Source organism: Rhipicephalus sanguineus, chromosome 2 (assembly GCF_013339695.2).
Source record: "Rhipicephalus sanguineus isolate Rsan-2018 chromosome 2, BIME_Rsan_1.4, whole genome shotgun sequence".
Taxonomy (NCBI): domain Eukaryota; kingdom Metazoa; phylum Arthropoda; class Arachnida; order Ixodida; family Ixodidae; genus Rhipicephalus; species Rhipicephalus sanguineus.
Window position 1 is genome coordinate 224,936,984 of NC_051177.1, and position 15,581 is coordinate 224,952,564.

Below are 15,581 nucleotides of genomic sequence, written 5' to 3' on the forward strand. Positions count from 1 at the left end.
GCGAGCTTGTGAAGCATTAGCGCGTTTTCAAAACCTTTAGTACCGATGAAAGTGCCATCTGCATCATACGTTTCGTTGCAAGCCCACTTTTATAGCTGCCAAGCCATTTGTTCTAGAAAGTCTACATCGTTATCAGTGCCACGGTGCAATTAATAGCCCCAACTGCTGCAAGTTCATAGGTAGAAGGTATATGTCACACCAGTAGGCGTTTCTTGTGTGAGGCGGCACCGGACATAATACACCTACGCCATTTAAAACTCAACATGCCTGAGTTGGTTACTTGTTTTGTACTGAGCACACTATGACAGTATGTACTTACAAATGCACATTATCATTTTCATAACCACTGCTATGTTTGTTAGAGCAAGCTTACTCTTTTGCACTTTGCAAGCTAGACGCCTTGGCAGACATCGCTTGGTGTTAAGTCAATGAACCTTTTTCCAGACATGCAGCACTGTACTTTATGCAGCACTGTACTTTCCCCTGATGTTGGACTTTTGCAAGAGCAAAAGGATGCGCCAGCCAGCAAATGTCCACTGGAATGTGAATGCATTGTGCAGAATTTGCACATTTTCTCCAAACGTGTTGACTATTTTCTGTCCTGATCAGTTGGGACATGCTAGTGTGTACACCATTGAACCTTCGGCAATTATTTCACAAGGATTTAATTGGCTTCAGCCTGTGGCAGGAGCACCAGAAAGATGGTAGGCAAGTCTGCTATCTCAAAGGCTACCACCCTGCAATTGCCAAATTAGGCATAGCACACAAACTCAGTGCACCGATTGCAGACAAGGTAATTGAGCGGCCTTTTCCTTTACAAATAAACCAGTTAACAACCTGAAAAGCAATACCCAAGGATTCCAACAAAAATATGCAGGCCTTATGCGAATTCTGTCATTTTTTTTAACGTCGATGCATTTGCATGGAGGTAAGGCATCTCCTTCGAGATTGGAGTCCAGGAACTAGTTGAGGGTATTTGCAAATCACCGATGTAAACCACTTTCCAGTTTTTTTCTTCCTTCAGGAACTAGGCAACTGACAACGCCAAATGCTACTTTGAAAGATGGTGACGATAATACTGAAACTTTCTGCAGTATTTGAGCACAAATGGATCTACGGTATGTGCAAAATCTATCTCCATACAGAAACATTTCAGTAAAAAACAACGGAAGAAACTCTTGATGTACATGTACTTGATGTTTTCAGCCTCTAATTCATGATAGAACATAGTATGCAATGGAAGAATTCAGGAAGCTTGCACACTAACTGCTGACCTAAAACAGCCAGAAAATATTTCGGGATGTCCGTGTTAGTCATAGCAGCCATGCTAATACATGGCAATAGCAGATAGTAATGAAACTGGCATGCTTTCATCCGGGCTCTTCGGCTCGCTCTTGCTAGTAATCTTAGCACTGTTAACGATTACAGGAATCTAAAAAGAAAATTTCCTTTTCCTGGAGGGCTATTGAGGACTGACTGACACAGTTACGCCCTGACTTCTGTATTTTGCGGGCCTCGAAGATTTCGCATGTCAACTGGTCGTGGTGGCGGAAAAGAATCCTCATTCTAGGCAAGACCTCATCGCGTGGGAGGCCTAGGCCAAGACACTTAAATTGCTGGTTGATAATAAAGTTTATTCCTCCTTCTCTAGAAAATTCTGCGGTGCTCCCGCAATCTTAAAGGTAAACATTCGGCAGAAGTCTGCCTGGTTGGGTGAAAGACTGAAGGCAAAAAGAGAAAACTCCAACCAGAAGGTTTATTTTAAATAACCCGACGTTTCGAAGCCTGACCGGCTTCTTCTTCAGGGGTGAGATGGCCCGAGGTGCACGGCGCTTATATGCGCTTTCTTGCCGACAGTTGCCGCAAGCCTTGACAATAGAGGGGGGGCAAGGTTCCCGTGGTGCGGTTGATGTTTTCCGCTGTATTCTGTATATGCCACGACTCGAGGAGAAGCCGCCGGCGCCAACAGCTTTCCTGTTCCAGGATCACCGCATCGTCAGGACTAATGCGGTGGTCACATTTTTCGCAGTGTTCCGCTACTGCACTCCTTTCGCTGTTCAGCTGACGCAGATCGTTCTTATGCTGCCGCATCCTTTCGCGGAAGTTCTTTGTTTCCCCGACGTACGCGGCGGGGCAGTCTGAACACGGGATCCTATAGACCTTATGCAAAATCTGCTGCCATCTAGCGGCCGCCGTGCGCATTTCCGCCATGTTGAAGGCTGAGCGCGCTCCGCATGTGCACACAAGGAGCGTACGTATCAACGTGTGGCGGTTGATAGGAACGGCAGTGCCAACATATTTTCGTGTGCCGTGTTGCTCAGATTGAGGAAATTGGGGTGCTGAAAAAAGGTTTAAAGGAAACTAACCTCCATGTTATTAGATTTCCTCGCGGCCGACGAGAAGCGGCAGATCGGTCCGTTGCTCCGGCTACTGCTCACGACTAACGCCGTGTTTACGTTCGCCGTTCTGAATAGATGCGGTATGTGATAGCATCGGCACTCATCAGAGAACACTTTTTCGTGTCATGCCGGAACAAAGCTTTCGCGCCGTGTGCTTGCAGGTACGGACAAACCGCAGTTTCGAGTACGAGCTTCAAAGATGCATCGCAGCTACTCGCGCATGCCTGCGCTGCTGTTGACATTACTTTGTTTATTACATTGCGATAACAATTACACGTTATAGAGGTCGGTCGAGTGCGTCATCGATTCTCCGCGAACGGACCGATTGTGCTGGAGCGTGTTGTTTGTAGTTGGTTTTTGATTGTGGAGTTTGACAAGGTAGCATTTGGTGGGATGCTTTGCGCGCGTATTGCTTCAGTATGGGTATTTTTCAAGCATTTCATGTGCTATTGCTACCAAATTCAGAGGGGCGGCCCGGATGGCCTGACCGCCCGCCTCCCAGCCCCCTTCCTTTCTTTTTTTTAAATTTATACCCCAAGAAGACCACGTATCAGGCTCTCCCAGAGGCTGATGTCCCTTCGAAAAAATCCTGTATCCACCCCTGTGTGCTATGAAATGTTAACAGATGCTTGTGTTTGGCACTTTTCGTGTGAAATTGAAAAAAATGCTGTTCCGGCAAATGTGTTACACTCGACGGTGGGTGCGCTATTGTTCGTTACGCTCTGAGGTGGTTTCGGAAACGTTCAGTCGGCGACGTAGAAAGCATTGCGGAAACGAGTTGAAATTGTAAGGCGCCAGTAGGCCCCGAAAGTGACGATGTGAACGCGAATATTCTTGGAGTATCGAGTTATTTATGAGCACATGTCCGCTTTGAAATGGGTCAACAGCACTTCCTTACCGTCATCGTTTTGCCTAGCCGTGTCGCGCGCCAATGCCTCCTCCCAACCATCCTACACTACATGCATGGTATTCTGATAGCTAACAACGCTTTATTCGTTACACTGAAAACATAATTTATGACCTAGAGCAAAGTTTCATTCTCACGACGGCACGCCTACATGTGACTCGGTGACAGACTTGTACCTTCTCCTCGTTGTGAGGCAGTTCTTTACACGTAAAAACCGTCAACACGATAACTAGGAAATACCGGTAACGTGTACATGCCGTTACACACTCGTCTTACACTTTTATGCCCCGGTTGCCTACTATCGAAGCAGATACAAGGAAGAAGTTATAACAGCGACAGCTATACGATTCGGACACAAGCCTCCAACATGGCGCCGAATGAGTAGCTTCGTCAAACCTCCGACAGATGGCAGCAATTTTGCATAAGGTCTATACACGACGCCCTGCGCTTTCTCCGCGGGCGCGCGGTCTTTGGGAAGGGGGAAAAAACGGCCGATGGTGGTGGTTGGCTTGTGTGCCACGCCGACCCCCGCCTTTCCCAGAATGCGCGCTAATGTTTCGCTGGTTCCCGCGATGTAGGGAATCGGCACACGGCGTCGCTGAGGCGGCGCCGCTGGCTCTCTATTCCTGCGCAGGGCCTTGCGAATGAACGCCTTTGTGTAGCCGTTGTCGCCGAGATCCCGGATTATTTTTCCTTTTTCTTCCCTCTGCCGTCGTGGAGACGAGCAGATTCTTTCGGCCCTTTTCACGAGGCTTCGTACAACGGAGAACTTGTGGCAGGCGGGGTGATTTGAGCTGAAGTGGAGGTAGCGTCCTGTGTGTGTTGGCTTCCTGAAGACAGAGAAAGAGAGGCTCTGACGTTGTCTTCTCACCAACACATCCAGGAACGGGAGGGTTGAATGGATCTCCATTTCCGCTGTGAACTGAATGTGGGGATCCACGGAGTTCAAACGGGCGAGTAGGTTGTTGGCCTCGCCGGATTTCACCACGCAGAAGCAATCATCTACGTAGCGAACAAACAACTTGGGCTTGGGGTCACACACGGCAAGCGCTCGCTTTTCGATGTCCTCCATTACGAGAGCTGCCACTGTTGCCGATATCGAGGCCCCCATGGCTGTCCCACTGGTCTGTCTGTAAAACACGTTGTTGAAAGAGAAATAAGTGCTTGAGAGGCAAAATTCCAACAGCTGGCATATCTGGTCTACCGAAAGTGGAGTTCGGTCGATCAGGGTGGGGTCATCTTCGAGGGCCCGGCGCGTCACAGTCAGTGCGAGGGGCACGGGCACGCTGGTGAAAAGGGAAACCACGTCGAAAGACACCATGCGATCGGTTTCCTCAAGCACAACGTTGGACGCCAGTTCTACGAAATGCCCCGAGTGGCGGATGTATGTGTCCGTCTTCCCGGTCAGAGGCACGATTATCCTGTGAAGATAGGATGACAGAGCCCGTAGGGGGGAGCGGGTGAAGTCAACGATGGGTCGAAGAGGAATTCCCGATTTATGGACCTTTGGGAGGCCGTAGAAACTCGGGGCGGATCCGTTTCTGCAAATCAACTTCAGGTAGAGGTTTTTGAAATCGGGATGATTGGTGAAGATTTGCGATAAAAGTCTGTTCAGATTGGTTTTGGTTTGAGGAGTCGACGCACTTGGCAGTGCATTGCCAAGTGCGTCGAGCAAACATATTACGTCTCGGGGAATTTTGATGCTCCCTCAGTTGCGAGTTTACGCATCGCCCCGATTGCCCAATGTAAACACTTCCACACGTGAAGGGTATGCTGTACACAATGCCAATGGCAGAAAAACATTCGTGTGCTTAATGGAATATGAATCCTTCACCACTGGGCCTTTTTCCGCACCGCTGTGCAGACATCGCCAACTTTAGTCTTGGCTGCGAACACCACTTCAATGGCATGACGTCGTCATGAGTTTCTTGCCTTGTAAGAGCATGCGCAGTAAGAGTATATTATGAGGTTTCTTCAATAAATTTTTCAGTTGAAAGTCAGCGCTCCTGTCGTGTCTACTCGTCCTTGGTCTCTGTTATATCGCGCTGTTTTGCCTCTACCAGCTATGAATTGTTACCAACTCGCCCAATTTTCAATCATACTAACCTGTAAACCATTGGCCTAGATTTCTTTTACTTTGAGCGGTAGTCCTGCCCACGGTTTTTGAACCGCGACCTGTGAAGCTTCGTTCAACGGCTTGAAAATAAAATTTTGAATAAGCCAGACCGATGCAAAAGCTGTGTCCCCTTGAACTTCTTGGCAGAGCAGTGGCTGTGCCCATTAAGCTAATGAAAAAAAAAAGTCACAGTTTCGCCGCAAGGGCGAAGCAATGAATGCGATAGCAGGAAACTAATGCTATACGAAGTGAGGCCCGCCAATGGATACTCTCAGTTTGAACAGCGCTCCTGTTGCAAAGGCGGCCGAAGCAGCGAACGAAACTAGCGTGCTTCAAGTGTCGAGCTGTGACACTTGATAGTTCGCGCTCATCGTCAGTTTGTTCGTTTAGCGGCGTCCCTTGCACGAGTGACTTTCGTACGCTCCGTAACATGAGCGCCGACGCCACGGTGAAACCTTGAAACAACCCTCTTCCCCTCACCACCAGAAAACCGCGCGAGCAGACAGCGGAAGGGCAAGGTTCTCCTTGCGCAAATATAAGAAGAAGCGAGCGAGCTCGCCGACGACTTTTAAATGCGCCTGTCGTGCTCCTAGCGCCATCTCGCTGGTAATGAAGAAACGCTTATAAGCACCGGCCGTCTGTGAGTCCGTCCAGCGGTAAAGGGTGTGTATATAATGCTCGCCGTTAGCTACGCGGAGGATCTGCGTTTCGTGGCGTAGCGGTTAGCGCCACTCGCTGCGGAGCAAGAGGTCCCTGGTTCGATTCCGCGCTTCGGAAGCATTTTTCTGAATTATTTTTCTTCGAGGCTTTTATATATATATAAATACTTATACATATACGGTGCATGACGGCGACGGCAAAATTCAGCCGAGACTGTCCATATAATTGCTATCGCAATTATATGGACCATGAGCAAGTGAAGTGGGGACACTACAGCTCATTAGTTTTATTAAATGCTTTTTGTTTAACGTTGGCAGATCAATTTTTGTGTACTGATTAGTACACCACTTCTGAAATATTTCGCAATGGTCAAACGCAGTATATGCGGTATATGTATACTTATACATATACGGTGTGAAAAGCGGCCTCAGAAACCGGCCCCCAAAGTGCGCCGATGCCGCAAGGGGCGCTGTACGCAGGGGCGCGTGGTCACGTGACAGCCACAGAACGGCTGCAGACCTCGTTAACCTCGTTACCTCCTCTCCCCGTTCTATCGACAAAAAATGGATACAAAACGGTCTCCGGACGACTTGGATTGGATCCAAACGTACGTGCGTGGGTTGGGGAGAGGAGGAGCGGCTTCACGCTCTGACTGGCATTCAGCCATCTCCCTTTTGCGACAGTTTGCGAAAGGCGCTGCGCCGTGCTCCCACTTTGGAGGCCGGTTTCTAAAGGCCCAAACACACGTACGCGTTGCAGCGCGTCAACGCGTGACTTTTTGACGCGGCGTCGCGCCCTCTCCCTATGGAGAGGGAGGGCGCGCAGCTTCGCGTAGCCGCGCGCCCTCTCTCCCCATAGGGAGAGGGCTCGACGCCGCGTCAAAAAGTCACGCGTTGACGCGCTGCGACGCGTACGTGTGTTCGGGCCTTAATACCCTGTCACACGGGCACCCGCTAACTCCGTGTAACTCCCTCGTCGTTACGTCAACGGAGATGCAGTCCGTGTCACACGGTCTCCCTTACGCCAAGGAAGTTAAACGGGACGTTTCGCAAAGGGAGTTCGGCGATCTCCATTAGCGGCCGAATGGAGTACTCTCGTCCCCAGTAATCTGTAGTTACGGAAAAAACCGCAAACACAAAACAGCCGCAGTCAACACAATAATGAATTTTATTAATTTTGAAAGATATTTCACTGCCTAATCCATTCATAACGTGCGTTTAAAGAAAAGAAATACGCATATAAGTGCACATACTCTCTGCACCATGCCTCGAGAAAAATCGTCGTGCCGCCATTTTGAATGAGTGTCTCCGAGTCCGTGTGCATCGTCTTGTTTACGTCTGTGCATCTCGTTCCCTTCTTATTGCGCTGCCCTTCATTCTACTTCAACACTACCAATAGTCATAACAGTGAGTGACGCGGGTTTTCTTCCTTCTTCGTCGACGCCGGCACTCGTGCTGGCAGTACATGCGGACTGTTGTGGGAGCCATACGCAGCAAAGGCTTCGTGGACTGGACGTTAGACCTGTGCTCAACCGAAATTGGAAAGGACAACGTGATCTGGGTGGTAGCGCAACTTCAAAGAGCTCGGCGACAACTTGCAGCGTGTTTGACAATCGGTACGCGTAGAAAAGACGCGTACCAAAACAAGCGTACAGTGTTGCCAGCACTCCTGTCAAAATTACTGCCAACATACTTGCAGGTACACGTTTATGTGATAAAGACAAAAAAAATTGTATCGGTGTGATTAATTTATTCTTTTATAATCACACATACCATTGAGAATGTTTTCAGCGTGATTACACGCGAAATCTTGCATGCAGACGTAGGTGCAGCAGCGCCTAATGGACCCCTTGCGGCTTCTGTCCGAAGCTCGTAAAACTGCCGTGTGACATGGGCACAACTCCATCTCCGTCGAACTCCCTCATGGAGTTTTACATTGATGGAGTTTAACGAAGTTCGGTGGTGGCCGTGTGACAGGGGTATAACACCTCCCCATTCTAGCCACCCTACCTCTGCCCTCATGCACACCACTGAGTTCCTAAAAGTAAGCCCCGGGCGATATTCACCCAGATATAATAATAATATAATTTTTATTTGCACAACAATGTGAGCCTTCCGGTGACGTGCGAGGCTAGACAGAAAGGAAAGACCCTTACGCGCGTGCGTCTGCTAGCCGTGTGGGCACGAGTCTACGTGAAGCCTTGGGTTTTAGGGACAACAATGGAAAGCTGAACACGTCCGCGATAAAAATAAGACACGGTTAGAGTATTGGTGGCAGAAAAGTAGAGATAAAGTACAAAAATAAATAATGGGGAAAAATAAGGTCATCATTCTGCCTTAGGAGGCAGAGAGATGGACCGTAAATTGATATATTTTTTTGTATAATAACATAGATTTAATCAATGTAGATAAGGTATTAGGCCAACATGAAACAAGGAAGCTTTTTTTTTTTTCTTCGAGCCTGGTGGCAGACATGTCACCGCCCCGTTATAAAGGGGACGCTCATAGCATTCATCCATCAATCCGTGGCGTTGAGTAGACGAGGTACAGCGCAGCCTTGCTAGAGTACGACGAACATGGCTCGCGCTATTTTTTGCGTGCTACACTTTCCAACGTTAATCGTTTTTGCTCAGCAAAACGATTACTAATAAATGCACTAATAAAGGGTTGCCTTTATCTCCACTTTCAAAAACAGCGTTCGTATGCATTATCATGTAACTGTAGAATCAGCATAAGGGAAATTCCGGTGAGCTCGCTGTAGGTAACAGCTTAACATGACAGGGACGGATCTTTTGTCAAATTCGTACAGCAGATCCCAGAAGCATAACCGCAGTCACGTGTGTGGACTTCGGACACTAGTGGGAAAGGCCAAACAGCACTAGCACCAAACCGATCGCAGCGTGTGAATTTCGGGACTTCACGCAGAAATCTTCATTAAATATAGTGCCTCTCTACTGCAACCATGTGTGTCATAGAATGGGGTTCAGTCAGCATGACTAGTAATTGATGATGGGACAGCCACACAGGATTTTTATTGCCAATAAACTTCTTCCCTCTCCCATAAGTGTATTATTGAGGGTGAACGAAGGAATGATTACATATTTTAGTCTATTTAGATTATCGCGAAAACAAAGCGCAAGTCGATAACGTACGTCTATGCCAGCGTCTGTATATGCGAACAGCCCACACGATGTTCACAACTATTGTACTGTGGAGCGGAATAAATACAAACGAAGGGGCTAACTTTAAAAAAAAAAAAACTATGCCAAGTTCTCAGACTTATTCCATACCAGTTACAATGCTAGGGCCGTGACAGCTGGGCACATGCAGCGACAAAATCATTTTACGTGGCTAGAGGTATTATTTCAATACATCTGCAAAGAACCGCAAGTGAACACCGATTTATCACTCTTGTCCTCGCTGTCCGGTGGGCACGCTGGCAGATGCGCGAATTAGTAGCACAGCAAGAGCAACTTTTACTGACTAGCAAATATATAAAAAACAGTTCACTTACCGAACATCGGCAGGGTATGCCCTCCGAAGCAACCACCTTTGCGAGCAGCATCCTGTCAGCACACTCGGTACCACTTACTGCTGAAGTGCGAGACGCTTTTAGCGCTGAAACGTTTAACTTCTTTGACGTTCATGAACGACCTTGCATTGTCGTCGCGATTACACACGTGCGTTTTCGTGCAACCTTCAATAGACACAAACATACAACATTTCTAAGCCTGACTTCGACCACGAACATGCCGCACCACACACTCGTGACTCGACCGAAAACACCCGCTGCGGCTGTGGCTGGCTGTAGTCGGCTCGCTTGCTGGCTGGCGCTCGTGCCGTGGCCATACCACAAAAACAAGATTTTATTTTTTTGCTATTGTATTGCAATATTTTGCTCTATTTCCAACCCCTCGAAAATATTCAGCTGCTGACACATTGGGAGGAAGGTTATGGAAAGCGTAGCGAACCGAAATTTCCGCTGCGAAACGAAAAAGATGATGATGATGATGACTTGGGGCTATTCCCTTTGTATCGGGCGGGCAAGGTTAATTTGCCCTAGCCAGCGAAGAAAAAATAGAAGACATACAGCGCCTTCACGCGACAGCTATTATCTTCAATGAGCTCTTTTGGCAAGCCTGTATCACTTTGGTTGCTCGGCGTTGGTTGCTCGTGATTTTGTTATTGTTAACGTGTTTCCGCATGTTTTGAACTTCAGGTTTTTCTCGTTTTTATATGACGCGCATTACGGGTGACCCCGCAGGTACAGTAACCTGCGGCAGCGAACGCGATGTTCACCGTCGTTAAAGGGGCCCTGCAACACCTTTCTTAGTTATATTGGAATAGTATCATTATTGACGTATGACTCTTCACGAGTTATATGCCGCAAAAATTTTTCGAATCCGTCAAGTCTAAGTGGTGTTACCAAATTATAGAGATCAGCAACAGCTCCAAGCGGCCATCTAGGCGGCCCCAGGCCCGGGCCTTCCATTCGCCGGATCTTATGGCGAATTCCACTGGTCGAGCCGGAGCAAGTTTTCTTGCTCCGCGTTCGAGAATCTGCGTTCCACTGGTCGATTCGGAGCAAGTTCGAGCAAGTTCGCGTTTTCCACTGGCAGAATCGGAGCAACCCACTCCGCGACGGAGCGTTCCGAGTTGCTCCGTCTTGCAGAGGTGGATTTCGCCGGAACTCCGGCAACGCGGTGACGTCATTTCCGGTGCAGTCGTGTTTAAAACGGGGTCTGATCACCCTGTGCACTTGTTTACATTCATAAAATGGCGGTGTTTGACTCTGCTGGGCGAGCTTCTGGTTTGCTTCTAGCTCTGAGCGACAGCGAGAGAACGAGTTCTGACGGCAGTAGCACCAGCGATGACGACAAACCGTACGTGCTCTACGAAATTATGTTCAAAGAAACGTTCCCTGACCCGCTGTGCGCACGCCCGAAGATCATCGGCCACATCGAAGATATTTCCATGTGCTCGTCCATATTTGTCAGCGCAACACAAGAAAATGGCACGCCTGCTTTTCGCCACTGCGGTGTCGAAATGTGCGCTTTGCAGCGGCGACCCATGGAAACGCACAGAGCGGAAGCAAAAATAGTTCCCGGAGCAAATTTACGTGACGTATGCATAAACAACTTCCGGAGTGACCTCACGCGGAGCATTCACGTGTTCCACTGGCAGATTTGGCTTGGCACAATCCGAGTGCTCGCTCCAGGATTTCGGCGGCCGCTTCGGATCTCCCAGTGGAATTCGCCATTAAATAAAGTTATTTCACTCACGTTCCGCAGCTTTCTCCCTCAACTCAACACCGCGAGCGCGCGGACAGCTAGGCGGCGAGTCGGGGGAGGGAGCGCAGACGAGCGAGGCTCCGCCCAAGAGCGCCGGCGGGAATTTTTTCTTCATTTTTTTCTCTCTGACGTCTGGGCGCAACCACGTGGTCTGTGCCGCCACTTCCGGTCGGCTTGCGGTCGTTCTCGTCGAGCGGAGCCGTATCGCGCGTGCTTGAAAACTGCGCGTCGGTTTGGTAATCCTGGGTGTGCACCTCGAACGCCGTAGTGTTTTCATCGCTTTGCCAACCATGGAAGCAAACCTGCGCGCTCTTTTGGAATGAATGACAGTTGAGATCGGTTTCGGCCCATACTCCGATGCACCGCCTCGTAAGACGGCACTGGCAGAAGACTCCGAGCGCCGCCATTACCGGACGCCAGCATTGTTATCGGAGACATGCTGCACGGGAGAGTATTTCGGCCGCGCGTTAAAAAAGTGCGGCCGGTGCGGCCCTCTGGCGGGGTCTGGCCGGTGCCAGGCGAGCGAGACCGGCGAGACGGAGACGCGTAGACGCGGTGGCTCCGGCCATCGTATCGATAGTATGCGCTCCCCTTCTGCGGTAGTGTTATGTTATTTCGGCAGAGTAAAAAGCTGGGCTTGGTGTTTCCTGACTACTGTGCGATGGAGTTAGGAGAGGCCAGGATAGACGCACATCATTATCTTCGTTTATTGCTAGCGTGCATGCTTGTTGACATCCGACCGTCAGTTCGTACGTGTTGCATATCGTGCTTTAATTGTGGTGTTAATTCTAATGCGGTCGGACTGCTCGCGCTGAGCTTACAAGAGTGCCCCCTACCTCTAGGCCGCACACCTTGATTTAACAGCACTAACATTGTTTCATTTCGTTGTTGCTGCAAGTATAAATTCTGAGTGAACAAAGCAGTACAAAAGCGTGCACTGTCGGCGCAGAGCATTACGACGTTCGGCGACGAGTATAGCGAGTACGAACAAGGTTCTTTCTTCGGGAGAAGAAGCGGCGCGGCGGGAAATACGATGGGAATTCGCTAGAGAACATGGGCCCAACGATGACGGGCCGACCCCGAGTTTCGAGTGAGAGAGGCGTGTCGCCGCAACTGCACGACAAAACTCGTCGGGAAGAGAGACGTCGGCCGCCCAGCAACGAAGGGAATCCGATCCTGACTTGCGAGTGGCCAAAGCAGGAGCTCACGGACCGTTTAGCGGCGTCATATTATCATCGCTGTATCGACAGCTAAAATAGTACTTAGTAAAAAACGCACCCCAAAGCCAAGGAATTAGGCACCAGCTCCGCAGTTTCATCAGTCTTCGCGACGCCAAGTCAGTGAAGCTGTGCTAAATTTTACCCTTGAATGTTGCATTTGTGCGCTGTGACGTGCAGCTCATGCAGTCACTGCTTCATCGCAATGCACTGCCGCAGAACCCAACGACGGTCGGAGTGCCGCCGCGGCTGCGTCTTCGTCGTCTAGGCAACCGCGACCGCCGCGCGCGGAGCAGCTCTGTGTACCACGTGACTTTTTTAACGCGCGGCCGAAATACTCTCCCATGCTGCACGGCTGCCTCGGTCGGTCGTGAGAACGTGCCGACGATGCAGTTCCCAGCTGACGAGGCAACACCCGAACGGCTGCCACTCTCAACGGCAACCGGCGATGGTCAAAAGCACAGAAATATTCACGTTTTCGGCACTGCGCATGGCCGAAAACGTGAATATTTCTGTGCTTTTGCATGGGAACCACGCAACTACGAGCAGACGAGCTGTCGGTGAGACCGGAAGTGCTAATATGGTATGTTCGGTGTTTTTAACGCGATAACAGAATATAAACATACATATTATCTACTTATTGAACTCAAAATTAACAACGAAAGTAATAATGAGGGTGTTATCGTGATTATAACATCAGCCAATGGTGGAACAGCCGACAATCGCGTCATATTTTGCGGACTAATACATCATTTGTCGAGAGAAGAGGGAGCGATTTTCAGCTGACTTTGAGAATTTATTGTAAATTCCAGGCCGAGCGCATCGCTATAAAATTTGGCTCGCGTGTTCTCGGGAGCCTCGACTACCGATCGGCAGCGCTTTTTGAGCATGCTCGAAAAGTGTTGCAGGGCCCCTTTAAAGTGCAAGCGCTCGAGCGAGCTTGCACTTACAACCTACCACCTACTACTTACAAAGGCGACGAAAAGAAACGCGAACAGCGCTGTTCGCATTTGTTTTCTCCGCGCTCGCTTGGTGACAATAAAAATACGCTAGTCTCGTGAATGTATCATGGATAACTTGTCTTATTACCAGCCAGGCTACAACTGTTTTGAAAAGTAATGCGACCAGCGGAGCTGGTAGATGCCGTACTGTTCGCGTTTGTTTCCATAGCGTGCTGTCGAGAGAGAGAGAAGGAATGTAGGAAAGGCAGGGAGGTTAAATAAGAATCGCAATAGCCCACCGGCTGAAAACTATCTATACATTATGTGCACACATTCAAGCAGGAAATGACGACTTCTACCTTATATGCTGACTTCGCTTATTTTATTAGCAGCTTATTTTCCCACCCCGTTTGCACCATGCAAGGATAGCAGAGTACAAATTGCTGCCTTTATAAGAACATTGAGTACCCCAGTTAAAACATTACCTATACTGTGGCGTTCCCTTTTCAACTATGGTAACTTTCTCTTTCTGTAAACCTGTCTTTTTGCGGGTTTATCCCACAAATATTGCATAACCATAACCTTCAGTACAGAATGAAATTGCACTACAGGCGTCTGTGTAATTATTTTGGTGAGATTTATGAAAAATATGGCTGCGATATTTTGGAACACTTATGTAAAACGGCTGCCACTTTGCTCAAATACTGAACAAATCAAAAACTGCCGTTTGGCTGAATTCGCTACTGCATGACCCTGTAAGTGAATTAAATACATATAGGTGGCCTTTTAATACAATGCATAACCCTGTGACTTTGGTGGCAATTCACACCTGCTAGTTCTATAAATGACAAATAGGTGCTATTTATTGGTTCTATAGGTGACAAATAGACGTCGCCTATTAAAGCCTATTGGTGCCTACTGGTTCTATAAGTGACAAATAGCTGCCGCCTATTGGTACTAACATATACCTATTGGTTCCATTGGTGACAAATAGATGTCTCCTATTTCACAAATAAAAAATTTATTGGTCCTATCGGTGACAAATAGATGTTGTCAATTGGTCTCTATTGGTGACAATAGAATTCTAATAAGACCTATAAAGCTCTAATTGAGCACTTATATAACAAATAAGATTTTTCTATAAGACCAATAGAAAATTCTATTGGCATTTTTGCTAGGGTAAGCTTTAAGAGAAGCTTTGGATAATATGTAAAGTTTATAACTATTTATGCTAACAATATAAGTAGTGCTGTAAAGATACAGGAGAAAGAATTGTGGATCTGCAAACGCGACCGACCGTGCGTTTGGCGCGCCATCCGCGCTCGGCCGATACGAAGACAAGCCCAGCCTGCGGCCAAGCTAAGCCAAAACGTTCTGTGGCTGTCGCCTGCCTTAGCGCGCGCTTTGTGTGATCTCGATGCTTCACGTAAGCCTGCTTATTTTTTTTGTTTGCTTTAGTGTGCTTCCGCGACGATAACGTGAAGACTGTGTTCAGCGTGCACCAGATGGAGACGTTCTGAGCCATAAATGTCTTGGATTTCGACCGATTTCGACTCTACAAAGTGGCACCAAGAATAATGGCAAGACGTGCACGACCGGCATCGACAGCGACATGCAGGCAAGTCTCGCTGTGCACTCTGGGTAATCCGCCATTTTGAAGCAATAACAAGCAGACGAGCAAAGTAAGCGTGTATGACCAGTCGATAGCTGTCATGGTTTACTGCGCCGTTGTAGGCTGCAAAAGCCGTACGTACACCAAAGCCGAGAAAGAGAAGGCTAAGCAGAACAGTCGGAACCTCAGCAACTTTTGGTTTTTCAAGATTCCAAAGGTGCGGGTTCATGAATGCGGCAAGACGAGGCAGCTGTCGCAACGCCGGCAGCGCGAGTGGATCGCCCGCCTCAAGAGGAAGGGTGTCGCCGATAATCCGCAGAAGTACAAAGTGTGTTGCCGACACTTTTTATCAGGTATGTAAGTCTCGCACCTATGTTACCTATTTTAAGGCGCTGCCCGTTCCTGTCATTGTGAACCGCGAATGCAGGCATTGCTTTGA